Here is a 27788-nt window from a genome sequence, read left to right as displayed (position 1 = left end):
TAAGATAGGTATTGAGAAGACCATTATGAATGTGTTGGGATGGATGATGGCCAGAGGATACAACATTAATAATTACTCGTGAGGAAGCTATTCTTCAGATTACGTGAAGAAAAGAGAAGGCAAACCAAATTTGCCTAAACAAGTCCTTTTGGTAGATGCTTAGGAAATGACAATTAGCAGTCTGGGGTGAGACAAAATGGGTGGTGACTAGACCTGGATTATAGTGTAAGAAGGTGGTGAAAGGGTTTAGGGTTTGGCAGTAATGTGGAGTAATCAGATCATAGAATCATTGAATCCCTACAGTGTGGGAGTAGACCATCCAGCCCATTGACTTCACACTGATTCTCCGAAGAATATCCGAACCAGACCCATCACCACTACACTACCCTATCCCTGTGACCCTGCATTTCCAATGGCTAATCCAACTAGCCTTCACATCCCTAGACATTATGAGCAATTTAGCATGGCTACTCCACCTAACCTGCACATCATTGGACATAGATTAGCCATTATGTCATTGAATGGCAGAACAGACTCAAGGGATTGAATGGCCTACCCCTGCTCCTAAATTGTATGTTCAGGTGTAAGGAAAATCAGCTTATCTCAAACACAGGGATCCCAAACCAGGTTCACTCAGGAGGTAACGCTGACCTAAGGATATTTAGTCATTGGAAATCAGGTACCAGTGAGTGGATTGATAGTCTGAGAAAGTCCAAGATTGATTTGAAGGATGTCTGCACAGTGGAATGTAATGCAGGCAGCAGGGAACGGCTGAAGAGGTTAAAGTTGGAGAGGCAAGGAGATAAAAGTAAATGAGATAAAGGGAGAGGATTCATGTTTATCACATCAGCTTAGCCTGGTGCTAAAATCAGTGATTCACATCGGGTTAGGTCATCTTTTATGACCTGAAAATAATGGAATGCTGGCTCTTTTCAAGGAGACTAGGCTGCAGGTCAATAAGACACTTGTTAGGTATGTAAAGCTGCCATCATCCATTGAAAAAGCAGATAATACACAGCTCCTGGGATTTAAAAGTCCCAAGACCATAACCTTGCGTTTGATATAATTAACTAATTAGCAAATAATCAGCATATTAAAAGAATTTACAAAGCAACACGGCTGTACGAAATTTCAGTTGTGTTGGTTGAATTTTGCTCTCAGTTGTAGACTTCAGCTTAGATAATTCATAGCGGTACATGTGACAAAATACATGAAGTCACAACAGGAACATGGGACAGCTTCTAAAAAATCTCTATCTAACAAGATGCTTTAGTACAATTTGACCTACTTAATCATGTCATTCACCCGTCCAGAAAATGCCTTTGTCTCTCAAACAGATTGAACGCTTTGTCTTTTTAACATATGTAGCTGGATGGAAGCTTGTGGGGCCTTTCGATGCTGTGCTTAATTGGTTGTCTCCTTCCTTGAAGAAGGAATCAATTCATCAAACGAATTCATACTAGTTAAAAGACGACCTCTCCTTTACAACAATGGGAACTGCAAGAGAAAAGACACATCAAAGTCACCTGATAATCTCCTCTAATAATTTTAACGTAATTTTTCATGTCAATGAAAGAGATGTAAGTGGAATGACATAGTCATTAGCCTTGTGTGGTTTAGATGACTAACCCTTACTAACTTTATTTGGCATTCAATTTCAAAATAACTTTGTTTAGTTCTGGGCAAAGTAACAAGTTGGAATGAATAATTAGAATTCACCTTCAGATTGCTCAAAGTACAACTTATTTCATCAGTTAACACTGATTTTTACCCACTTCCCTGGATAAAATATTGCCCTGGTTGCTAATGACATTATAAATGCATCCTTGAAAAATTGCTCAGCTCGCTAATCCTGTAGATTTATAAGCATGCATGTAAAATTTAATACTGCCAGAAATGTTCGCACATTTAGGAACAACTACTTGCATTATGCACCATATTTAACAGAGTAAACTCTCTTTCAGTACTTCACAGGAGTGTTATCAAATAAAATTTAACATTGAGAGTCATAAGGAGTTAGCTGACTAAAAACATGGTCAAGGAGGCATTTTCCACAAACAGCGAAAAGAGAGGTGGGTGGGATTGCAGCATTTAGGGTCTCGGGTGGAAAGCACAGCCATTAATGTTGAAGTGATAACAATCAAACAATAGCTTCTGAAGAAACAAAAATAGAAATTGCTGGAAAAACTCAGCAGTTCCTGCAGCATCTGTGGAGAGAAATCAGAGTAAACATTCCAGGTTAAATGACATCTCCTCAGAACCCTTTTACAGCATCCACAAAGTTTTTATTTAGCTTCTGAGAAAACATGGGCCAGGAAAGCAAATGGGGTGGGGAAAGAGATAACAGCGAAAATGTAATGTGCCCAGCTGGTACTTTGTGCTGTGTACTATGAGGTAGGTTGTGTACTGCAACTCAATATAAAATGATTATCGCATAATTTTTGGGACTTGTACCTTTCTAACTAATTCTGGCTAAAATCTTCAAACATTTGTCTTTGAATGATTGATATTAACATAATTGCACATTAATTTAATCTAATAAACACTCATAATCAATGTTCCCATTTGACTCACTTGGAGATTTTGTACAGTAGTTGACAGATAATTTTCTGTCCTCCCCACATACCCACCAGTGCAGTCTTGTTTGGGTGGTCATTCTTCATATGTGAGGTTAGACGATTAGAGACATAGAGTAATTGAGATGTACAGCATAGAAACAGACCCTTCAGTCCAACTTGTCCATGCCAACCAGATATCCCAACTTAATCTAGATTAATCCTGTCGTCTTATTCCAGTTTGGGAAGTCTGGTCTTCTTCACAATCTATACCCACAAATCAATGTTTTAGTTCTAGTGAGGGGTTTTTGTAATCTTTGAGATTTGGAAAGGCAACTACATTAAATGTAACAGCTCCACGTTTACACAGTGATGGAGTCACACATTACTGGGTCACATGTAGGTTAACTTCAGTGCAGGGCCTTTATCTGATTTCTTGAGAACTGAAAAGGTCCTACTGTTTCAGGTGACATGTCCATTCTCCATACTCTCATTTCTAACAGGCGAGACTGGGTATTTAAATATCAAGGAGAAGAAAGTGAGGACTGCAGATGCTGGAGATCAGAGCTGAAAATGTGTTGCTGGAAAAGCGCAGCAGGTCAGGAATCCTGAAGAAGGGCTTATGCCCGAAACGTCGATTCTCCTGTTCCTTGGATGCTGCCTGACCTGCTGCACTTTTCCAGCAACACATTTTCAGTATTTAAATATCAACACAGGTACATTTTCCTGTTATTTTGCATTCAAGAAAAATTTGTACAAAATTTATCCAATTGGAAATGTATTATTTATAGTTGAGAGTGTGTTGCTGGAAAAGCACAGCCGGTAAGACAGCATCTGAGAAGCAGGAAAATCGACGTTTCAAGCCAGAGCCCTTCATCAGAATGTGCTTTTCCAGCAACACACTTTCAACTCCGATCTCCAGCATCTGCAGACTTCACTGTCTCCTAATGTATTACCTGTAGGCCATTTAAATGAAAATGTTATTTTTGCTTAAAAATGAAGCCCATGTAGCTTAATGGACAATTAACATATGTTATTAGTAAATATAAAATGCTAAAGATGGAAGAGAAATTGTACGTTATGTTGTTGCTCTGTCTTAAGTAAATACAGCAACTTCTCTTCACATGTTCTAAGGACTCAGGATTCAACTACTCTGTAAATTTGTGAACACTCACATTTAAGATTCATTACATTTCACAAACTCAAAGCATTACTGAAATGAACCTCATATTATACCCAGTTTATACAATTAATTGTTGGCCATTATTTCTTATTGATTATTTCTTATCAATAACTCCAACTGGTAAGTTCCCAAGTAAATTATTTCCTTCCTTGCTGCTGGAAATGGGAGTTTGTATCATCTTTGTCATTCCAAAATGATACTCCAAGCTTTCAAAGACTTATTGTTCAGATTAATCTTTTGTCATCCACTTCGTACAGGGCAGGACAACCACACAAACTATGAAATGGGCATCAGATCCCAGAGCAGCAGACTGTATAAATCCAAAGTTATACAAAGTCACTGCCATCTAGTGTCAAACCTGCAGCACTGAAGGATTGAGTCACTAATCTGACAATGTCCACACCAAATTCTTTAATTTATGGAAATATTCAGGAATCAGACTCAAAGATGGTCTTTTAATCCTATAAATGATGACAGCAAAACAATGCAAAAATCTATTATAAACAAGCAAACCTTTAAAACCAACATCATCCCCAAACAGAATAATCAGAAAATATTTCTTTGCTCTTATTTTACTAAACAGTGCTTTGCCTTTCTTTCACAGAGATGCTGATGCTGTATCTTTGCTGGTGTATCGCTCTACAACTACCCTTCAGCAGTACATCTTAGAGGTTTAAACTCTATCCTCAATGAGAACTCACAGATATTTTTAAACCAACTTGTTTAGGTCTGATATGACACAGCTTTGGGAGTAGGTAAGAATTGAACCCAGGACTCCTGAGACAGGGACACTGTCACTGTGCTATTTAGTACCTTGAATGCCCAAACTGATTCGATTCCAAAAAGACTCATCTGATAGTTATTAAAGTGACAATCCTGATTGTTTGCATCATCTGCCTTTCCTAATAATGAGAATAATTGTTGCTCCATTTGGATTGAGATGATTCAGCAGAAATCAGGGGTTTTAATCTTGGAATCTTGCTGGGGAAACTCAGTGCTCAATCAGTGAAATATTCACCAAATTAGGAATTCCAATCTGATCAAAATTATATGTGACTCCTTCCTCATCTTCTCAGGCTGAACACTAAAACTACTGGGAGAAAGTGAGGACTGCAGATGCTGGAGACCAGAGTTGAAAAATGTGGTGCTGGAAAAACACAGCAGGCCAGGCAGCATCCGAGGAGCAGGAGAATCGACGTTTCGGGCATAAGCCCTTCTCCAGCCTCATTCCTGAAGAAGGGCTTATGCCTGAAACGTCGATTCTCCTGCTCCTCGGATGTTGCCTGGCCTGCTGTGTTTTTCCAGCACTAAAACTACTGGTGCAACTTTATAAAAATTTAGCTTATTTTCTAATCAACCAGTTTCAGACATGTTATATCACACCTCTGGAGCAGATGGGACTTGAAGATGGGCATCCTGGTCCAGGGATCAGGACACTAACACTACATCACAATGGAGCCCCTGGTGCAGTTTGAAAGGGGACCTGAACAATAACAAATGATTTTAAGTCGTGCTTGTTAATTGGTCCTTTCATTTGAAACACCAGGTGACTTGGTGGAGGTTATAGAGAGAGAAAAAATAATTACCAACACAGTATCGTAACAGTGCAGAAAGAGGCCATTTGGCCCATTGAATCTGCAATGACCCTCCCAACCAATCCCCATAACCCTGCATTTACCATGGCTAATCCAGCTGGACTATACATCCCTCTAGGACGGCCAATCCACCTAAGTTACACAGTGGGAAGAAACCCACACAAGCACAAGGAGAATGTGCAAACTCCACACAGCCAGTCACCCAGGGCCGGAATTGAACCCAGGAACTGTGAGGCAGCAGTGCTAACCACTGAGACACCATGCCCACAAGCATGTTAAGAGTTCTTATAAACATTTGAAAAGTTAGTCTTCAAGCAATTATAATTGTAGCTATATAGTAAAGCCAAATCTTTAGTCCTAAACTGGATAATGACAAAACAATAGGAGATGTATCAGTGTGTTAACAAACATACAAGTGTAGTCACACACGGTTCCTCCAAAAGCTCTTCCAAAATGATCCAGACTGTAAACATTATACAAAATAAAAGGACACATGGCAATCAATGTTTTAAGGTGGCTATAAACACTACCTGAGATTTCTAACAAGCCTGTAAATCACACAAGGGAGTTGAGATTGTGCAGTAAACAGGGAAAGCAACCCACACTGAGTTTACAGTCATTTGAGCCCTAACACAGTGGCTGGATTTTAGTAAAAGGACTGTGGCTCCCAATGGCAGGATTGGAAGTGGACATCACTTCCATTTATGTATCAGGACCTCCTGCGCATGCGACTGCAATGCAAATTTTAAGTTCATGGAATAAGTGTGTGTCCCTTGTGTAAACACATGCCGCGGGGTAGGCAGAAACTGTTTGCCCCTTTCATCAACTATATTAAATCCAGTTGTTGAGGTGGGGGGGGGAGTCGGTTCTAAAAGCCCCTCATTTGTAAGCAACCAGTGTCTACAGACAGTGCTGCCACTGTGAGAATCCCGTCTCCACAGGCATCCACATCTACTGTCATCTTTATATCCCTTTGGCTACTAGCCACCTCCTTGATTCCGTCCATCAGATAATCGCATTATCTCCTGTTTTCATCTGTCAATTGATTGGTGAGGTGATGGTATAATCACCAGACTGTTAATCCTGCGACCCAGGTAATGTTCTGTGAACATGGGTTCAGTGTTTAACACTGCTGCCTCACAGCACCAGGGACCTGGGTTCGATTCTACCCTCGGGCAATTGTCTATGTGGAGCTTGCATATTCTCCTAGCACCTGCGCGGGCTTGCTCAGGTTTCCTCCCACAGTCCAAAGATCTGTAGGTTAGGTGAATTGGCCATACTCAATTGCCCATAGCATCCAGGGATGTGCAGGTAAGATGGATTAGCCATGGGAAATTCAGAGTTACAGGGATTGGGTGGGATACTATTTGGATGGTCAGTGTGGACTCAATGGGCTGAATGGTCTGTTGCCATATTATGGGGATTCCATGAAATCCCATCCTGGTGGAATTTGAATTAGATAATAGTCGGAAACCCAAGCTTTAATACTGTCCATGAAGCCATTGCTGATTGTCAGGAAAACCCATTTGGTTCACTAATGCCCTTGAGGAAGGGAAATCTGTCATCCTCACCTGGTCTGGCCTACAGGTGATTCAAAATCCACAGCAGTGTGGTTGACTCTTAATTGCCCTATAGACAGTAAATGTGGCCTGGCCAGTGATGCTCACATCCAATGAATAAAACTAAATTATGTTCTTGGACCCCTATCACATTTCCCCTATTCATTTGCATTGTGATCATTTTTGGATGCCTATCATACCTCTCCCTAGTTGCCAGAATGAACTTCCCTTCATGATACCTGCCCAAAGAGGCTCTCTGGGAAAGGCAGGACGTTCTCTTCCCCAAAGATGGGAATCAAAGACCCTCTCACTTGACCAAGGCAGCCTGGACAAAGATCTCAGCCTAGGTTCCACCCAAGACTCTGGGTCCAGTGTTAAAAGTTTGGGAGATGAACTTTGCATCAAAACACCTCTGATGAAGTTATCAAACCAACGCTTTTTGCGAGTGGGAAAATAGCCCAAGCTGAGAAATGCAGTCTCACCATTGGTACTGACTGGAAAAAGAGGCCACCCCATGTGACGGTCATCTTTAATAATAGTTTTGCAAAAGTTAGAATGGATAGTCATTGAAATACATAAGAACAAGGCAATAATTCCATTGAATGCTCATCATTTTTAGTTCACCATGCAGGACAAGGAGACATTCAGTGCCAAGGATTAGCCTAAGAGAGGAGGAGGTGTCACCAAACTGACAGTCATTAACCTTTGGAACAGGAGCTCTTGGAGGTTGCTGGAGGACAGGGGATAACACTCCTTTGTACCTGACAAGGCTGGACTAGACATGTGAGGTAAAAACAATGACTGCAAATGCTGGAAACCAGATTCTGGATTAGTGGTGCTGGAAGTTCAGGCAGCATCCTACCCAACCAGCGACTGAGAGTGCTTCTAGGGTGGTGTTCAGACATTGGCAAACCGGAGACATGTGTGAAACCGAGAATCCTGATCTGGTGAGCTAGTCCCTGACAGCTCTGGTACATCTTCCTTGGCCAACTGCTCAAAAAACTCTGTCCTCCTCCTCATCCTCCTTATACACCATCCTAGCTGAAGCCATACTTCGTATCAAAAATAACTACATGTTTACTGCCTGAAAACCACTGAATGAGTTTTAAAAAGTCAAATTAGAGTTTGTCCACCATATCACAAACCTCGGTCAGCTCCACTCTGCCTCAGTTTCAACAAGGAGAATGCAGCAACATTTCGATTGTTCTGTGCCAACATTTGATTGTATCGCTAGATAAATAGCACAGCCTACTTGTACAAGCACTAGTATAATTGTGCTTTCGCTCACTGGCCTGTACTTAATTTACTTTATCACTGCAACAAATATAATGGACAAAAATGAATGAACCATAATTTGAAAGACTATTCATGTTATAAATATTTTCCATTGTTCCGGTGCTATGGAATACTCCCAACAACATCAAAGGGGTTTCCAAGGTAAAAGAAGTCTTGAGCAGCACAACATAACTGCTTCAGAGGTGCTCAGTGGTTAGCAGTGCATGTCTCACAGCGCCAGGGACCTGGGTTCGATTCCAGCCTCGGGCAACTGTCTGTGTGGAGTTTGCACATTCTCCCCGTGACTGCTTGGGTTTCCTCCAAGTGCTCCAATTTTCTCCCACTGTCCAAAGTTGTGCAAGTTGTGTGAATTGGCCATGCTAAATTACCCATAGTGTTTAGGGATGTGCTGATTACGTGCAATAGTCAGGGGTAAATGTAGACTAATAGGGTAAGGGAATGTGTCTAGGTGGGTTGCTCTTTAGAGGGTCAATGTGGACTTGTTGGGCCAAATGGTTTTACACTGTAGGAATTCTATGAAATAAAACATATCAGCAAATTAACTGCTTATATCTAAACTGCAAATCTTCAGCTGATTCATGCTGTGTATAAGGGAATGCTATAGATTCCAACTCCTGACATGCACCATGACAGCATTAAAAAGGGTGGCACTGGAAAAGCAGAGCAGGTCAAGCAGCATCCGCATGAAGGGCTTACGCCCAAAACATTGACACTCCTGCTCCTCAGATGCTGCCTGACCGGCCATGCTTTTCCAACACCACACCTTTCAACTTTGCCTCTCCAGCATCTGCAGTCCTCACACTCTCCTCCATGCACCATGACAGGCCCCAAGAGTGAATATGCTTAATGTGCTGAAACTAATGACCGGGAAGATTGAAACAACAACTCTGCACTAGGATAATTGCAAGCATGCAAAGACAGCCTGAAGAATTCTACAGTTTTATGTTTTCTTTTCAAAGGTTTTTTGCTATGATTAGCACAATTTGATCTCAGTTACCACAATATTTCTTTCACTTAAAGAAAAAGCTGACAATGCTAAACATCTGCATGTCATAATGACAGTTTTCATGTCTTCTCTGGTGGACAGTGAAAGCCACTTGAGTTTGGCAAAGAAAATTGCCTTTGAGGTTTAGAAATTGAAATATAATCCTTTTGCTTTGTATTACGGAATTTTCAACATCTCTTTGAATCCTGTCTCCAGATGACACAATAACTAAGGCAATGCCACATTAAATGTTGCCACTAAAAATATTACATTAGCCATTTAAAACCCTTTTGATTTAGGGTGGTTTCTCCCCCACCCCAAGTGATCTTACACTACAACCTACAGTACAGCAAGGGGAAATGTGGGTGGCATTGGCACTGATGAAAACATCAGAAATGGGTAAAATCAAAAGTATCGTTGAAACTCAGATTGCTACCATTCAGTCTAAAATCAACCTGTGGTTGCCTTCAGATCAGATCAGATGACATCCAAAATTACCATGAGTAAGGAATACCAAAATCTTTCGCAAGATGAGTAATCTATATCTATGGTTCTCAAACTTATTCAAATTTTCTATTTTCAAATTTTGGCCAAATATTGCTTGACAAAGGTGGCTGTGAAACAGTTGGCAAAGATAAGTACGAGTCGTTAATTTTCCAAACAAGAGCATCTCTGCCATCTCACTTCAGCATTAGTCAGATAGGAAAGTTCATTTCCTTATAAAATAAAGAGCAAGTTTGTTTTGGTATGAAAAAAAACTTGTGCAGCAATCCCACTGTCACCTGAATGTACCAAAATAATGGCACAACTAGGTGGATAAGAATAATGTGAAATATTGAGGTTAAATGAGAATCCATTGTTCCAAGCTCCAGAAGAATCCCAACAATTTATGGCATTTTAGGACAGGATTTTGTAGGATTGGATTAGACAAAGTTAAAAATCACACAACACCAGGTTATAGTCCAACAGATTTATTTGGAATTACAAGCTTTCAGAGCACTGCTTCCTTATCAGGTGGTTGATGAAGGAGCAGCGTTTCGAATGCCAGTACTTTCAAATAAACACATTGGGCTATAACCAGATGTTGTGTGATTTTTAATTTCTTCCGATGGTTACCATTTGAGTTATGAGTTGGACAGGACATAATTCAGCAGTATATAGACAGGATCATTCAGAATGTACCGAGCTGTGTTTGCATAGCTGACAATATTATGGTCATGGGTAAGACAAAAGTGGACCATGACCACAACTTGCACTTTCTGATGGATAAGCGCAATGACAAGAATTGCTGTTTAACAGTACAAAGTGTCATGTCAACACCAGACAGCTGAACCGCCTTGGCTCCATTTAGTCCACCCATGGAGACCATCCCAATCTGAGACAGCAAGGTCAAGGATGTTAAACAAATGTCGCCTCCATAGGATAAAGCAGATCTTTGACAATGCCTTAAATTCCTCTCACCATTTATTCCCAACCCCATGGATAGGGCATATTGATTGAGAGATTTTCTCAAGAATATCCCCTACGTTGTAGAAAGTGTGGTACTGAAAAAGTAGCAGGTCAGGCAGCATCCGAGGAGCAGGAGAATCAACGTTTCGGCATAAGCATTTCTGATTAATTCTCCTGTTCATCAGATGCTGCCTGACCTGCTGTGCTTTTCCAGCACCACACTCTCGACTCTGATCTCTAGCAGCTGCAGTTGTCACTTTCTCCTATCCCCTACATTGTCAAGGTGACCATTTTGATTTCTCAAGCAGGTTCTGTCATAGAGCCATAGAGTTATACAGCACGGAAACAGACACTTGTCAACAAACTTTTACCTCCTGTAATATGACGACTGTTGAAGGAGATGCATCAGAATAAGGCCTAGACTTGAATCTTTTGAAAAACGATAAACCTTTTGCCTTTGGTTTGAAAATGCGGTCATCTGAACAAGCCACCTATTCCGCTACACACATACATACAGAGATGTTACCTCTTATATTTGGCATCATGTGGTTTCAAACATTTGTTTTTAGCAAGAGTTTAACCATTGGAATCGATCACAGACTATTGGAAATAATCTGCCACAAAGCACTAATGAGTGAGGTTCCTTTATGGAAGGACACTGCTGTCCTTACCCAGTCTAGCCTCAATGTGACTCCAGACCACTGCAATATAGTTGATTCTCAATAGCCATCTGTGCAGTTAGGGCCAGATAATAAATGCTGTGGGAAATGAATAAAGAATAAAGTGAACCACCACTTTTGAAGTATACATTTGTTAAGGAGCAAGAGCATGACCTCAAAATTAGATGCTAGCTAGATATCAGGATGATTAAGGAATATTTTATAGGAAGTGTTTAGAGGGACATAGGCCAAATGCTGGTAAATGGGAATGGATTTATTCATGATATCTGGATGATATGGATAAGTTGGACCAAAGGGTCTGTTTCCATGCTGTATATCCCTATGACTCTATGCCTTTGGGAGGGGATAGCAGAAAACTGACAAAGGACTGATGCCAGTTGTTTATATGTAAGTTATTTCGTGGTCAACTTTAATTTTTTGAAATAACTCTCCAAATTGATTGGGTTCAGTGTAAGAGCTCTGTGTGTGATGTGCAGAGAAACTAAATAGTTACAGTTAAATTTGTCTAAATGCCTAAAGCCCAATTAGATACAGGGATCAATTCCCAGTTAGGCGTTTTTCATTTTCTTTCTACCTATGTTGTGATCACCAACAATGATACAATTGTCAGCCATCTCTTCCCTACACTGTTAGTCAGCACAAAGTGTACCAAAACCATCAGTAGGTAAAGGAAATATGGCTCATTCCATTAGGTGCAAGATTTCTCATTTCTCTAAAGCCACTCATTTTAAATAAATGCACATTGAAATGAACTATAGGTCAGAATTTAAGCATTTACAAAAGGAATGCAAAGTTAAATATGCTTTTTGAATAGATGAGGCAACTGGAAACATAGCCATATTAGTTCAGAAATCAAAGAGTTAAAGAATTTATAAAGCATAGTTAAAGACCTTGCTATTTGGGAAAGTCAAGATTTCTTTAAAGACTTAATTGATAGCTATTTTCTTTCTGAGGATATCATGTGATTGAGTCCCATTTCTTCACAGGCAACAACCATCTTATACATTAAGCCTTCCCATCAAGTAAACATTAGCCGAGGGAAAATGCTTTAGATTCCTGATACACTATTTTTATAAAAAGGATGAAGTCACCCATGAATTGCAAGATTTGAACACCCCCACTGTGTCTCTTGCAATGACATCATGACAAGTAATCTTGTTTTGTGTGAATAGCAGGAAAAAAAGGGCTGTATTGAACAAGCTCAATCCTTTATTTAAACTGTTAATCCGAGGCCACTACTGAGATGGAAGAATGAGAGCACATCTGAGATGCTGACCCCTCTATCTTTGCTTAGTCACCGATAGAGATACATCAATGCACTCGCTCATTATGTGCATTTTTGAGAGATGATGTGTGAAACCATAAATTAAGGCACACAAATCCCCCCAGAAAGGGGTACAGTTTCAATCAGGAGTGCCACACACAATAGCATGTGCAACATATTATTTCATTTCCTTCCAGAAAACAAAGTATTGAATTACTTTAAATAAACTTAGAGGAGATTCACCAGAACGTTGATTTGACTGGAGCAATTCAGCGATGAAGAGAGTCTAGCTAGGCTGAGATTGTTTTCCTTAACGCTCAGAGGACCGAGGGGTGGGAGTGGGGAGTTAATTGAGGTGCGCCATGTTCTGAGGGGCTGTGGAACTATTTACCACAGGGTGCTATAGCAGCTGGGTCATTAAGAATATTCAAGGCTGAGACAGACAAATTCTTATTCAGTAAGAGGATCAAGGGCTATGAAGGTAAAGCAGAAAGGTGGAGTTGAAGATAATCAGATCAGTTATGATCCCATTGATCAAAGAGCCTAATCCTGCTCCTACATCATACGGTCTCATCTAGGGAGGAGCGGTAAATCAGTCGGGGAGCTACATAGAGAGCACTGATAGATGCTGATGAGCTGGGAGAGGGGCAACAGTCTTCTGAGGAGGAAGATAAAGACATTAAGGAGGAGGAGAAATATCACCCTGATAAGCCAGACAAGACCTAATTGATGGTCAGGCAGCATTCAAGAAGCAGGGGAATCAACATTTCAGGCATAAGCCCTTCATCAGGTAGGGCCTCCTCTCTTTACAAGGATCGGGCTCATGCCCGAAACATCAATTCTCCTGCTCCTCAGATGTTGCCTGATCAGCTGTGCTTGTCCAGTGCCACATTCTCGATTCTGATCTCCAGCATCTGAAGTCCTCACTTTCTCCTAGGACCTTACTGGCACCTGGTTCCAGCAGATGGGAATTGTCTCATGAGATGATTCGCAATAAGGTTAAAATCAACTAGGTGAATGTGGGACTGGAGATGCTAGAGACCAGAGTCAAGATTAGAGTGGTGCTGGAAGAGGCAGCATCCAAGGAGCTGGAAAATCGACATTTCGGGAAGAAGCCCTTCATCAGGAATGAGGCAGAGAGCCTCCGGGATGGAGAGATAATTGGGAGGGGGGGGGAGCTGGAGCTGGGGAGAAGGTAGCTAAGAGTGCAGTAGGTGGATGGGGGTGGGGATGAAGGTGACAGGTCATGGAGAAGGGTGGAGCGGATAGGTTCGAAGGGAGATTGGCAGGTAGGACAGGTCATGGGGACAGTGCTGAGCTGACAGGTTGGAATTGGGTGGGGGGAGGGGAAATAAGGAAACTGGTGAAGTCCAAATTGATGCCCTGGCGTTGAAGTGTTCCGAAGTGGAAGATGAGGCGTTCTTCCTCCAGGCGTCGGGTGGTGAGGGAGTGGCGGTGGAGGAGACCCAGGACCTGCATGTCCTCAGGAGAGTGGGAGGGGGAGTTAAAATGTTCGGCCACAGGGCAGTGGGGTTAATTTGTGCGGGTGTCCTGGAGATGTTCCCGAAAGTGCTCTGCAAGAAGGCATCCAGTCTCCCCAATTTAGAGGAGACTGCATCTGAGGCAACGGATACAATAAATGATATTGGTGGATGTGCAGGTAAAACTTTGATGGATGTGGAAGGTTCCTTTGGGACCTTGGATAGTGGTGAGGGAGGAGGTGTGGGCATAGGTTTTTCAATTCCTGTGGTGGCAGGGGAAGGTGCCATGAGGAGAGGGTGGGTTGTTGGGGGCCGTGGACCTGACCAGGTAGTCACGGAGGGAACAGTCTTTGTGGCAAGTGGATAGGGATGGGGAGGGGAATATTTCCCTGTTTGTGGGGTCCGTTTGTAGGTGGCAGAAATGTCAGCAGATGATATGGTTTATGCAGAGGCTGGTGGGGCGGAAGGTGAGAACAGAGGGGTTCTGTCCTTGTTGTGGATGGAGGGGTGAGGTTGGAGGGCGGAAGTGCGTTGGAGGGCATCTTTAACCATGTGGGAAGGGGAGTTGCGATCTCTAAAGAAGGAGGCCATCTGGTGTGTTCTGTGGTGGAACTGGTCCTCCTGGGAGCAGATAAGGCAGAGGCAGAGGAATTGGGAATATGAGATAGCATTTTTGCAGGAAGTAGGGTGGGAAGAGGTGTAATCCAGGTAGCTGTGGGAGTTGATGGGTTTGTAAAAATGTCAGTGTTAAGTTGGTCTTCATTGAAGGAGATGGAGAGATCCAGGAAGGGGAGGGAGGTGTCAGAGATGGTCCAGATGAACTTAAGGTCGGGGTGGAATGTATTGGTGAAGTTGATGAACTGCTCAAACTCCTCATGGGAGCACGAGGTGGTGCCAATGCAGTCATCATTGTAGCGGAGGAAGAGGTGGGGAGTGGTGCCGGTGTAACTCCAGAAGAACAACTGTTCTACATAGCCGACAAAGAGTCAAGCATAGCTGGGGCCCATACAGGTGCCCATAGCTACCCCATTCATCTGGAGGAAGTGGGAGGATTCAAAGGAGAAATTGTTCAGAGTGAGAACCAGTTCAGCCAAATGAATAAGAGTGTCAGCGGAAGGGTACTGTTGGGTACGTCGGGAGAGGAAGAAATGGAGGGCTTGGAGGCCCTGGTCTTGGCGGATGGAGGTGTAGAGGGATTGGATGTCCATGGTGAAGATGAGGTGTTGGGGAATGGGGAAATGGAAGTTTTGGAGGAGGTGGTGGGCGCGGGTGGTGCCATGAACATATGTGGGGAGTTCCCGGACTGGGGGAATAGGACAGTTTCGAGATAGGTGGAGATGTATTATAAGATGATTAGGGGTTTAGATAGGGTAGATACTAAGAACCTTTTACCGCTAATGGAGTCAGGTGTTACTAGGGGACATAGCTTTAAATTAAGGGGTGGTAGGTATAGGACAGATGTTAGGGGTAGATTCTTCACACAGCGGGTTGTGAGTTCATGGAATGCCCTGCCCGTATCAGTGGTGAACTCTCCTTCTTTATGGTCATTTAAGCGGGCATTGGATAGGCATTTGGAAGTTATTGGGCTAGTATAGGTTAGGTAGGATTCGGTCGGCGCAACATCGAGGGCCGAAGGGCCTGTACTGCGCTGTATCCTTCTATGTTCTATGTTCTATGTGTTCAGTGGGGCAAGAGTAGGTGGAGACAATAGGTCGGCTGGGATGGTCAGGCTTGTGGATCTTGGGATGGAGGTAGAATCGGGCGATGTGGGGTTCCCGAACAATGAGGTTGGAAGCTGTGGGTGGGAGATCTCCTGACGTGATGAGGTTTTGTATGGTTTGGGAGATGACAGTTTGGTGATGGGGGGTGGGGTCATTGTCGAGGGGGCGGTAGGAGGAGGTGTCTTCGAGTTGGCGTTTGGTTTCAGTGGTGTAGAGGTCAGTGAGCCACACTACCACTACAACCCCTTTACCCATTGGTTTGATGGTGAGTTTGGGATTGGAGCAGAGGGAGTGGAGGGTTGCACGTTGTGAGGATGAGAGGTTGGAGTGGTAGAGGGGGGTAGACAGGTTGAGGCAGTTAATGTCTTCAGCAACTGTGAATTTGTTGTTGACTAAAAGGCAATCGGTCCCTATTTGTTCAGGTCCAGTTTTCTTGTTTGCTGTTACTTCTGTTGTTCAATAAAATGAATGTTAACTGTTTCAAGTCTTTCCACCATGTAATGCTGAGGTGACAAGATTTTATGCTCTGCTGGGCATTTGGGAGAGAAAAGAACCTTTTCAGACAGGATCCATGACATAATCAGGCAATAAGAATGGATAGCTTCTGGAGCTTAATTCTCGTGGCTTCAGTGAAAACAACAGTCAATCAGAACGGTGATCATGTCGGGTGGCAATCTATTTACAAATGTGACCTTTTTCCAATGATGTGATACTTATGTGCCCTCAGAAGCTTTCTTTCTGACTTCCTTCACCTTATGCGCACTGTGAAGGGCTAATCTTAACTGGCACCATTTGATCTAGTGAACTGCTTTCAATATGACACCAGCAGCACAAATCTGGAAAGATCCTGGGAATCGCACGTACTTCAATCTCTGGTGAGCATCCGGTAATGTGAGCATGTGCTGTGGAGTCATGCTATGCACAAAAAAAAAGACGAGCAGCAGACAATTGTGTGAGATAATGTGCTGGAGCTCACAGAGAGAACCCCTGGTTTTTGGGTAAAATTCAGCCCTTTATTGCTTTTCACTAGCACATGCATGTGGAAGTTCTCAACCATACATTTTTCACGATATACTTCAGCACACTCCACATGAACCCCAAGCTGGCACTCTAGTACACAAGGCTTGTTGTTAATTTGACTCCCAATGTTGTGGTTCCTAGTGAGGTAAAACAAACAAGCCTTTCACCAAAACTGCCTTTCTTTCAACTCATCTGATATTTGCAATCTGGGAGACAACCCACAAGAGATGGATTCATACCAAATAGGGTTAATCAGCCTCACACTAACTCTGTATCCACAAGAGACCATATAGTTCAGTTTCTTGGATGGCATCTCTCCCTTTGAAGTGTTTGTGTCTGAAACTCCTCGGGTGTAACATTCTATGGTTCCTCTTGAGACTCATGCAACCCACACAGAGATTTTTGAGAACGGCACTGAATTTGCATCATCAGCCATCTTTTCTCTTCCTTGGAGTGTGAATGATACCATAATCGAATCTCATCTCTATGCTTGAAACTTTGAATATGTTAAGAGACTTTTTAGATTTTGCTTTAGGTCCTCATAATGTTACCAATGGTTTGAAGTCCATCCAAACCTGCAATTGCAACCTCAAGAAGTAGTTTACACATTGTATGTGTCCCCTTATAACTGCTAATGCTTCTGTCTCTCTGTTTTAGTAGCTCTGTTCAATCCCCATCAAAGTTTTCAATATAAAACAGATCAGTTTCTACATGCCAACAGTTTGCACATGAACGAGGAATGCTTCCAGACCTGTGGATGATGCATCTGCTGCTACCTTGATGAATAAGCCTGACTAAAGTAAAAATGGAGGAAAACTTCAAACGTTAACTCTGTTGCTCTCTTCACAGACACTGTCAGACCTGTTGAGTTTCTTCACCACTTTCTGTTTATATTTCAGATTTCCAGCATCCGCATTTTGCTTTAATCATGACTGGCTGACCTGAGGGAGTACTTGGTTTTATCCTTTCTATTATCAAAGTAATGTGTTTTTTCCTCTCTCTAGAGTATTGCCAATTCATGGTTGGGCTTCAAGGTCTTTCAAGATACTTTCCATCAACCCCACACCACATGATTAAACGATCACACAGAGTGATGCCATGATGCCTGCTATGCATTAGTTAAAATATTTAAACAAGAGGAAATTACATTGCAAGCATTTTTCCTGACTAGCTAGGTGGTCATACTATAGTATAATTTTGCCTCTGATGTCCTAACATTGACTTTGCTAAACAAGTCTAAGGCAAGCTTAATTGAAGAAAGCTAGTTTGTCATGGCTCAAGAATTTGATTTTAATCTTTACTACTATGCAAAATTAAAGAAAATATGGAAAAAATTATTCAGGTCTTGATTGCAGGTCTGAAGAACAAAGCAGTCCCCACAAATATTATTTTAAAAAGAAATTGATATTTTAACATCTGTTCTATAAAATCAGGAAAACCTCAACACAGTATTATTTGATCAATTGTGCCTGTGCTGGTATTAGCTCCATATTTGAGCTATCTTCAGTAAACCCATTCCCCTACACATTTTGATACTACCATTCTGCCAACACTCTCAAATGTTGCATTGATTTACCATCAGTACATATTTGTATTCCAAATTCTAATAACCTTCTGTGTTAACGGAAAATAAATTCTAAACTTTCCTGAGCTTTACTTGAGCTTGAAGTTAGCATTTACTTTGCCGGAAATATTATTTGATTTGACTTCTTCTGCTCTTGAAATATCAAGTCACTATGGTTTATGCTTAATGGAAAACATAACTTTATTTGACTAGATGTCAGGAAGGATAAATGGCCAGTGCAATCCCAATAAATACAATATCACAAAGAACCTTGACAATGCTACTCTTCCTGTGAATAGATGACAGATTAACAGTCCATGCTTCATTAAATTAAACAGTACAATCTCCAGTGTGCTTTATCTTTGTGTACAATGACCATTCAATGATGTTCAGTTATCACAGGAATAAACCTACCTTGAGAATGAAAGTAACAATATTGTGCATGTTAGATCTTTTTCATCACAGGGATTGTAGTTAATACTACTGGTGAGGTGTCAAATTCAATTATTTCTAATACTTAATTATTCAGTCCTTTACTCATTCATGTAATTTCTCCCAATACAACAGTTACAATCTTTCACTACAGTCAAAAAAAGTCATTTGCAGTTATTTACAGTAGCTTATGACATAGGCATCAGTCGCTTTAGTAGCCTTCTGGAGAAAATCCAATCCTTAATTTAAAAACACTTGTTAACAGAAAGAGATTCAATTAAATTTAGTGTAAACTGCTGCCAATATTAATAAACACTTAAAAAAAATATTGTTCTGGAACTCCTGGGAAAAAAACTTAAAAGTCAATGAGGAATAGAACTATCTGTACTGGTGAGACATGGATTCCTTATAAAGTCAAGTAACCTGTCATCAGAATTATTCTCCTGCTCCTCGGATGCTGCCTGGCCTGCTGTGTTTTTCCAGCACCACATTTTTCAACTCTGGTACTCCAGCATCTGCAGTCCTCACTTTCTCCTATGTCATTAGAATTACCCTTGTAGTTTCTCTCTCTCTCTCTCTGGGTATGTGGAGAGTTCCATGTGAATGAAATGTACAATCCAGTTTTCAAGATACTACATCCTTCTTCTTAACAAATGAAAGCTTTAATGGTTTGTTTCCAAAAGTGTAAGCAATAAGCCTAAATATTCTGTTTCACCAATAATATTATAGCTTCTAACTTTTATACTTTTAATAATGCACGCTCTATTATACAATTAGATCATTTAAAATCAGATGTGCTTTAATTGAACACATGTTCATCATCTGAGTTGTCAATGATTGACTTAATTCAATGCTAATGAATGACACTTTCAGTATTTTGAAAGTGACATACCCTTGTGATCAATTGCATTTAGGTCACAACAATTGAATTAGCTTTATTGTCACATGTACTTGAATGAGTGCAGTGAAAAGTTTACAATTGCCACACAATAAATGGCTGGATGTTCATAAAGGTTGTTTGCTTTCCAACATGATCATTATGTTTTTCAGTGTTGTAGCTCTAAGTTTCATGTTTCATTCATTAATGTTTGGTTCATCACTTTTTTTTAAGTTTATCAATGTCTTTATTTCAGGTTAAGAGAACCCGGTGACTTGTATTTGTTGGAGCACATATAAATGAAGAGCAGCTGTGACACTGAGGGTGGAATGAGAAGGCCAAGACTGAGTAAGTCAATAAACATTTTTCCTCCAAACAAAATATAGATATGTGTGTCTTGGTTTCAATCTAACCAACTGCTTGGAATCTATTAATATTGTCCTTCATTTACTTTTGTCCAATGCTTTGCTTAATTGTATTTGGTTATCTGTTAATTGATTCATAGGGTAACTCCAGAAGATACATGCACATGGATTGTGTAAGGAAGAGTTCAGCTGGAGGTCTGGAAAACTGAGGAGTCAATCTGCAATTACAATGAAAGCAAGATGACTCTTGCACAGTAGTAACTGTATATCACTCTCTTCAAAGTGTACATAACTCTTTCAATTTCTCCTTCAGCTCTTTGTTAACGGGATGTGGTATTTCAATGCATGAAACCTAGACAACTTGTACATTTTTCAACCTCCTCACTACTGAATGGGGCCATTGCCACTTCTCACACTTTGCAAATTCTTGTCAAGTTTTGGGATGACTGCATTGTTGAAGCAGATGTAATGGGTTCTGTGACTGGGAATGTAGTGGTCAGTGAAACAAGCAGCTCTTTGCCAATGTGCAAGTCTACAAAGTCAGTGCTAACTCTCATCCATGATCCTGGATTCAAACCACTTCAGAGAATCACAAGGATTTGGTGTTGTGATTGACTGACTATGTAATTCACTTTACAGGCAATTCCTTGAAGCAAATTCTTTTCATAAGGAACTGTTTAGTTTTAACAGTTCTCTAGTGACCTTCATGTGCTGTATTAACACATTTCATCTCTGATTGTGGAATGATGATGCAATTGCTATGTAACTCAAGATTAGATGCGATTATAACAGCGAGCTTATTCCGATATTAAGATACTGTGGCTTATGAATGAATGATTTCATTTGTAGACACATTTTCATTCCTGATGAAGGGCTTTTGCCCAAAATGTTGATTTCGCTGCACTTTGGATGCTGCCTGAACGGCTGTGCTTTTCCAGCACCACTGATCCAGAACATTTTTGATTTTGTCTTTCCATTTTCATGATTTCATAGCTGTCATGAATTGTTGCAATATTGTTTTGTTGCCATTTCAATATTTGCCTAGTTTTAGGTTTCCTGAAGTTCAAGTGCTGTTTGACAATATTTTGCTCACAATTATTAGCACTGACTGTTGGCAGTGGATGTCATGAGAGATCATCCAATGGTATAAGCTAACCTGATTGCTATATAACATGGAATTGTAGTTTGTATTCAGTATTCTATTTGAGTGGTAGCATTGCTGTATCAATTGTTGAACAAGCTTGTTGGTGTTCTAATATTGGTTATTACTTGAAAGACACTTCTGCGGAAGTTCAGATAAAAGTGTAAGATCTCCCAAGTGATTGAGAGCTCCTTATCTTCTGCTTGCAAACGTTGACCCTCCCAACATTGGCAATTGGCTTGACACTATAATAATGGTTGGGTAACCTGCTTTGTCTTTCTGCACTGGAATTGCCAACCAGGCTTGCAGTATGATTAGTTAGATGGTTTTTCTCAGAGTCAAAGTAGGTATTTGTGCACCATGCTGACAACCATTGTTTGGTCTAGTGTACAGCATCTTCTTTGGTGGGCTCTTTTATCAGATGGTGTGGGTAGGTAGATAATCTAGTGAGTTCAGGAACAAACCAGCCTGAGCTGACTCTGCACTTCCTGCACATTTTTATCCACAGAGCTGGCAATACCTCCAATTTTCTACAGATATTCTTTCACCATTATACACAACCAAAGAATTCAAAGCAGCTTTCATTGATCAAGTGCCTGTCCTTGTTCAAGGTGAGGTTACATTCTCGAAATACATTGTGGGCATTCATGTAGCTGTGAATTGAGTTTGCTTTCAGAGTACCCAGCGATAAGAATATCATTGCTGATGCTAAGGTGACTTCAAGTCCTTCTTACGCTGGGATGCTTAAGCTGTGGAAGTGACTCCAAAATTGAGCCTCTTGTATTGAAAAATAATCTAATGTCAGTGGAGAATACTCTAAGATGTCTGTTTCTCACGTCTTGTTGATATCCTGCATTAGGTCAAGTTTACCAAAATGCTTAGCACATTTTACCTTCTCGATGATTGCATTGATTGTTGGTCTCAAGTGCCTATTTCATTGCATGGCTTGGTTTGGTGACTGTGTGTATCAATGCAGGTTTTACACTGGTTCTCACTCCTGGGGTGCTTGATAGTTTGTATGGGTGAGGCATAAGTGGCTTGCTCATTTCCAACTTTCTCAATAACTCCAAGGTCAAGTAGCTGCTGAAGTCCTTGTCTGTCTATGCTTTGACATGAAATGCTATTCACCACCATTGATGTATGACCGGAGACTCATTAGGTGGTGTCTATCCAACTCGCATATAACGCTTTTCAGTTTGCTGAAACCAGTGAATCAGTCAGCATACCACTCAAGAATGTCTCTGGTATGTGAAGAAATTTTGGAAGTGGCTGTAATCATATGCAGATCTGATGTTGTGTTAAAAACTGATAAGCATGTCACATTCTTCACATTCGTTCTGGTGTCTTTGAAAGAGATTGGAATTTGAAGAGTCCTGACATCCTTCAATAGTGGTAAGGGAATTTTTTTGGATTGCCTGGTTAGCAAAGACTGGGTTTGCAACCAGAGGTTTGTTGAATGCTTTTTGACATTGATGATCTCACATACAGGAACATCGATCAATGTCTGAGCACCCATGATCACTGTCACCTCTGGCTGGTTTCTGTGTCAAGTAGAGAGCACAAAAGTACATTCAAAGTTAGCTGCTTCTACATTAGCTGCATTCTCTCATCCTTTTACTGTGTTGCATCCAAGTAGCATCCTTCTGTTGATATTGGTTGATTTTTGAATGATAAAGTCTTTGCGTTTTCACAAGCTTTGCATTGTTTGCCAGTAGCATTCTTTTCCAAGTGGATAGGCACTATCAACAGTCAGAACATTCTTCGGACAAGTAACATTTTTGTTGTTTTGTAAGTGGTTTCCTGGCAGGTCACTGATGAACAGGAATTGTAGTTGGAATACAGTATTGTTGGCAGCTTCAGCAGCTCCAGGTTTTGATAACTACCTTGCTACCTCCAGCAGGTCAGTATTCTGTCTTTCTCGAGTACATCTGAGATATTTGACTAGAGAATCAATATTTAATTATGTGTTTTGATTTCCCCGCTTGACATATTCCATATCACCAAAATCAAAGTCGGGTATGAGATGCTTCAATCATGTGCAATATTGATTAATATGTTGCTTACTTAGTGCATCAGAAGACAATTTTCTTGTGTTGAATTGTTCTTGAGCATGAAATAGATTGTTAGGGCATGTTCTTGCTTAGTCTTTCTCACTTTCACTTCAGAAAAGTTCTCACGTCTCAAAAATAGCTTCCAACTCTTCACCTCTGCAGTGGATAAGTAATGATTTGGAGGTGCCAGTGTTGGACTGGGGTGGACAGTGTTAGAAATCACAACACCAGGTTATAGTCCAACAGGTTGATTTGGAAGCACTAGCTTTTGGAGCACTGCTCCTTCATCAGGTGTTTGCCTGTTGGAGTGGTGTGGAGACGTAATTTTTTTCTCTCTCTATTTAACATCAGTGATTTCAAAACTTGCCACCTTGAAAATATTTTGACCACTTTTCCCAATGTGGTAACACAGGCAATAGTTCTGAGGTACATCAAAACATGATAAATTTGACATAGATAATATAATTTTTGATCAGCATGCACTGATAGTGCCTAAACAAGATCTGGGATCACATTGCTATCAAATAAAATTGTATCTATAATTAAAAAGACTTATTTTGTTGGTTGGCTTGCTAAGTTGTGTATGTGGTTGCGTGTGCATTGAGCAGACTATTCTGAAACAGGCCAGATGCTTAATCTATTCCCCGATACTTCAGCTTAAAATATTTTCTACGGAAAGTGGGCAAATGATTTCTAGAATTCTGTACCTGTAAGCAACATTTCCTATTTCTCACTATTCTTATGGAGTTCTTAGGAAGCAACAGTAACATTCAGTAAGGAACAGAACTGCTGTTAAAACATGGATGTTTTACTATGCTTCTCATTGACTCCCTCTGCTGGTATAGGACTATGTTAGCCTTAAGTGGATACAACACAAGGTAATTTTCAATATGTTACAATTGTTGTTCTCACCAATTGCCCATCAGGCAATTGTATGCTCCAGACCATATGTTTTATCAACAATACTGGAAGGAAAAGGAAAGGATGTGGATCATTGCTTCATTGTTTGACATATGTTTCCAATAAATGCAGCTCATGTTCTTAGACAACCAGAATAGAATCTATTTTCAGATAAACCAAACAATATCATTGCACAATAAGGTATATTAAAACCAGCACTGAACTATAACTTTTAAAATATTATGTTTGCTTCAAGAATGATTAACAAATGTCTTTTGGTCTCCCTACCTGTGGGAGACCACAATGATTGCTACCATGAGTTACCACACACAACCCTTCAACAACAGATGTTAATTGTTCAAAGAGGGTAAAAGATGAACTTCTGGAGTTATGAGGGGATATTATATTGGACTTCAGGGTAACGTTCTGAAGGGAGATGTACTGAACTTCAGGAGTTAAGCTATGAGGAGAGACTATGCAAATTAGGCCTGTTTTCTCTTGAGTTTCGAAGGTTAAGAGGTGATCTGACCGAAGGTTTAAAGATATTAACACAAGAAATAGAGTAGATAAAGATAAGATTTCCACTCCTTTGGGATTCTAGAACTAAGGAGCTTAGTCTAAAACAGGAGAGATACTAGAAAACACTTAGAGAATCATAGCCTATTTCCACAGTGTAGGGATTCTATCTGGCCCATCAAGACCGCACCAACCCTCTGAAGAGTATTCGATCCAGATCCTTACCCTATCACTCTGCATTTCCATGTTAACCTAGCCTGTACATCCCTGGACACTATAGACAATTTAGCATGGCCAATCCACCTAATCCTGAATTTCCTGAAGGGCTTATGCCCAAAACGTCGAAGCAATCCACCTAATCGGCACATCTTTGGAGTTGCACATACGAAGAGTTGTGGATGTTTGGCACTTTTTCTTCCACATCAGTTCATTTTAAATCTGAGATGGAGAATTTATTGTTAAGCGGAAGTATTAAGTGATGTGGGTTAAAGGCTAAAATGGAGTTAGGCCACAGATCATCCATGATCTCATTGAATGTTGGAACCAGTTCAAGGGGCTAAATGGCTTACGGCTGTTCCTATAACATCAGTGCTTTCTTTATTCATACATGGGATGCAGATATCGCTGGCTAGGACAGCACTTATTACAACACTGCATCAAATATTAGATTTGGTTCCTTACCTTTGCAACATTTGCTCACTAATCCTTAGTGTAAGAAGAATTACACTGACAACCAGTTTATGATTGCCAGTTGGGCTTGCAGTCTGGCACCAGTGTAGCAGACATTGTGTACATTAATACACAGGGCCTCATTCTTTGCAGACAAAAAGCTCATATTCAAGCACTATCCCTGTAACAGCTCAACAAAATAAGTGACAGAAATTGGACATCATGCTTTTGGTAAACAATTGAGATAAGTAGAAAAACTAAAGAATATTCCAGTGCCTTTGCAGTATTACAACAGACAAGGAGAGGTAAATTACCTCTCTTTTCAAAAAGAAATTAAGAAAGAATGTAGCTAACCACTTCATCAGAATCTAATAAGCATTCAATTACAAGGTGTTTTGTTGAATGGAAAAGAAGAAAATTGATTACTTGCTAACCCCTAGAACAATAAAAAGATGCAACATTAAACAAATAAGTGACTGACAGGCAAAAAAATTTAAAAGGGTAAAGGGTCCGAAACAAAATAAGTGAATATGCTGTTTAAAATGCTTAGGGTGCCCTTGGAGTGTTAGATTTTACTGAGACTATTGTTGGTTGGCAGCTCTGAATACTGCAAGCCTCTTTGAATGCTCAGTATTGAGATGTTTCTTTCCATATCTTTCAAAAGGCTGAGGGAGGGGAGAAGGACCCTCGATCAGTGTTAGATGCAAATCCAATATTCTGCTTGAAAACTGGTTAAATGTTCCAATTTCTGAATGCCTTGTTTTTCAAGTTGGATATTGCAGATGATGTATTTTACCTCCATGTGCAAACTCATCATTTTAAGGTGTAAATTAAACAGGTGATTGGGGCCTGGTTAACTATTTGCGCTCTCTCTCTCTCTCTCTCTCTCTCTCTCTCTCCCTATAAAAATATTAGAGCTCAGACTAGTTCTTGATTATTGATGGGATGAGTTAAGCTGCATGAAACTATGGTCAGGTGATTACTCCATTTTTAAGCCAGTGAATTATTTTCCTTTTGAAGATATTAAAGTCTCCGGTATTAGAATCAGATGACGAAATTTGAAAATCAGTTGTGTGCAGTTGATCACTGGGACTGCATTTTAAAGATTAGGCTAACACACAAGGACTTTGCCATAGCTGAGCTAACAGTGGACACAGTCTCAAGGGCATTAGTGAATTACAAAATAAAAGAAGCTCCTCTTCTTATCAAACTAGAATATTATTCTACTGCAATTCACCAGCAACTGAGGGAAAAACGAAGGCAAATTCGTGCAGCTCAAAAATCTGACAAATTAGAGTGCAGATATCAGACAACAAAAGGTAATGAAAATATTAATCCACAGATCAAGAACTGCAGAGATACCACCAGCAAAAAGTACTCTTGACAAGAGTGGAAGGTTTATTGGTGAATGACCATTGAATGGTTATACGAAAGTCAAAGCAAAGAGAAATTCAACAGAAGCCCTGTAAAGAACATGTAAGTATGATGAGTTGTGGAGCGAGAGCACAATGATCAGTGCGGTGACCAGGCGTTTGGAAAGACATGGAGGATTACATCTCACTGTGCTGAGAGGAACAATGGATTTCAGCAAGATTTCTGAAAAAGCCATGGGAAAGGCTAGCAACAGATCAGTTGGATTTGAGGGTAGATGTATTTGATCCTCATTAACTCTTATCCTAGACTGAATGAAGTATTGCCATTTCAAACAAACAACCAGTGATGAGAGCACTGAACAGTGACTTTGCAAAGCATGGTTTCCTTGAGGAATTGATATCGGACAATGGACCTCAATTCATGCGTGAGGATTTCAGGAAGTAAACTTCAGGGACAGTCATCAGAATCATAAGCTAATTTCTGGTTGGGATTCTTAACTCAATTAGAAATAAATACCATTTGAATAATGAATATTTAGCAATGAAACTGTTAATGGGGATTTTTTTAACACAATGTCAGGTAAAACACAATCTTGTAGGACCACAAGAAGGTAAAAGAAAAATAGAAAAAAAAAACCACAAAGCTGCAGAGATGGCACAATGCTAGACAGCTGTGAAACCTCTATCAGCCTTAAAGCCTAAGACAGAGAGTTTTAGGGGAAAGGAAGTCTGAAGCTACAATGATCTAAAACAGATCAAATGAGACCTTATGTTGTCAGAGGGGGCTGGAGGAAATTCTGGAGAAACCGGAAGATGTTGATGTTGTTTGAGTTAAGAAATGAGACTGAACATGATTATTGTAAGATGTGGGATTAGAACACCCATACTACATCAGACAGTGTACAACAATTCCAGACATAGAAGAACACCATTATCCTCTCGTTGGAATCGAGCAAACCAAATTGGGATGCCCTGTCAGTGTTTCAAATTGTGGCAACCGATGAGATTCAGACTCTAGCAATGGGAGGGGCAAGGTGGTGATAGTAGTGATAACAATATTAACAATGTTAATAATTATATTAATGAATACAAAGTCTATGCAAGAGTGACGA

Source organism: Hemiscyllium ocellatum, chromosome 19, assembly GCF_020745735.1.
Source record: "Hemiscyllium ocellatum isolate sHemOce1 chromosome 19, sHemOce1.pat.X.cur, whole genome shotgun sequence".
NCBI lineage: Eukaryota > Metazoa > Chordata > Chondrichthyes > Orectolobiformes > Hemiscylliidae > Hemiscyllium > Hemiscyllium ocellatum.
Note: the sequence above shows the minus strand (reverse complement) of the source record.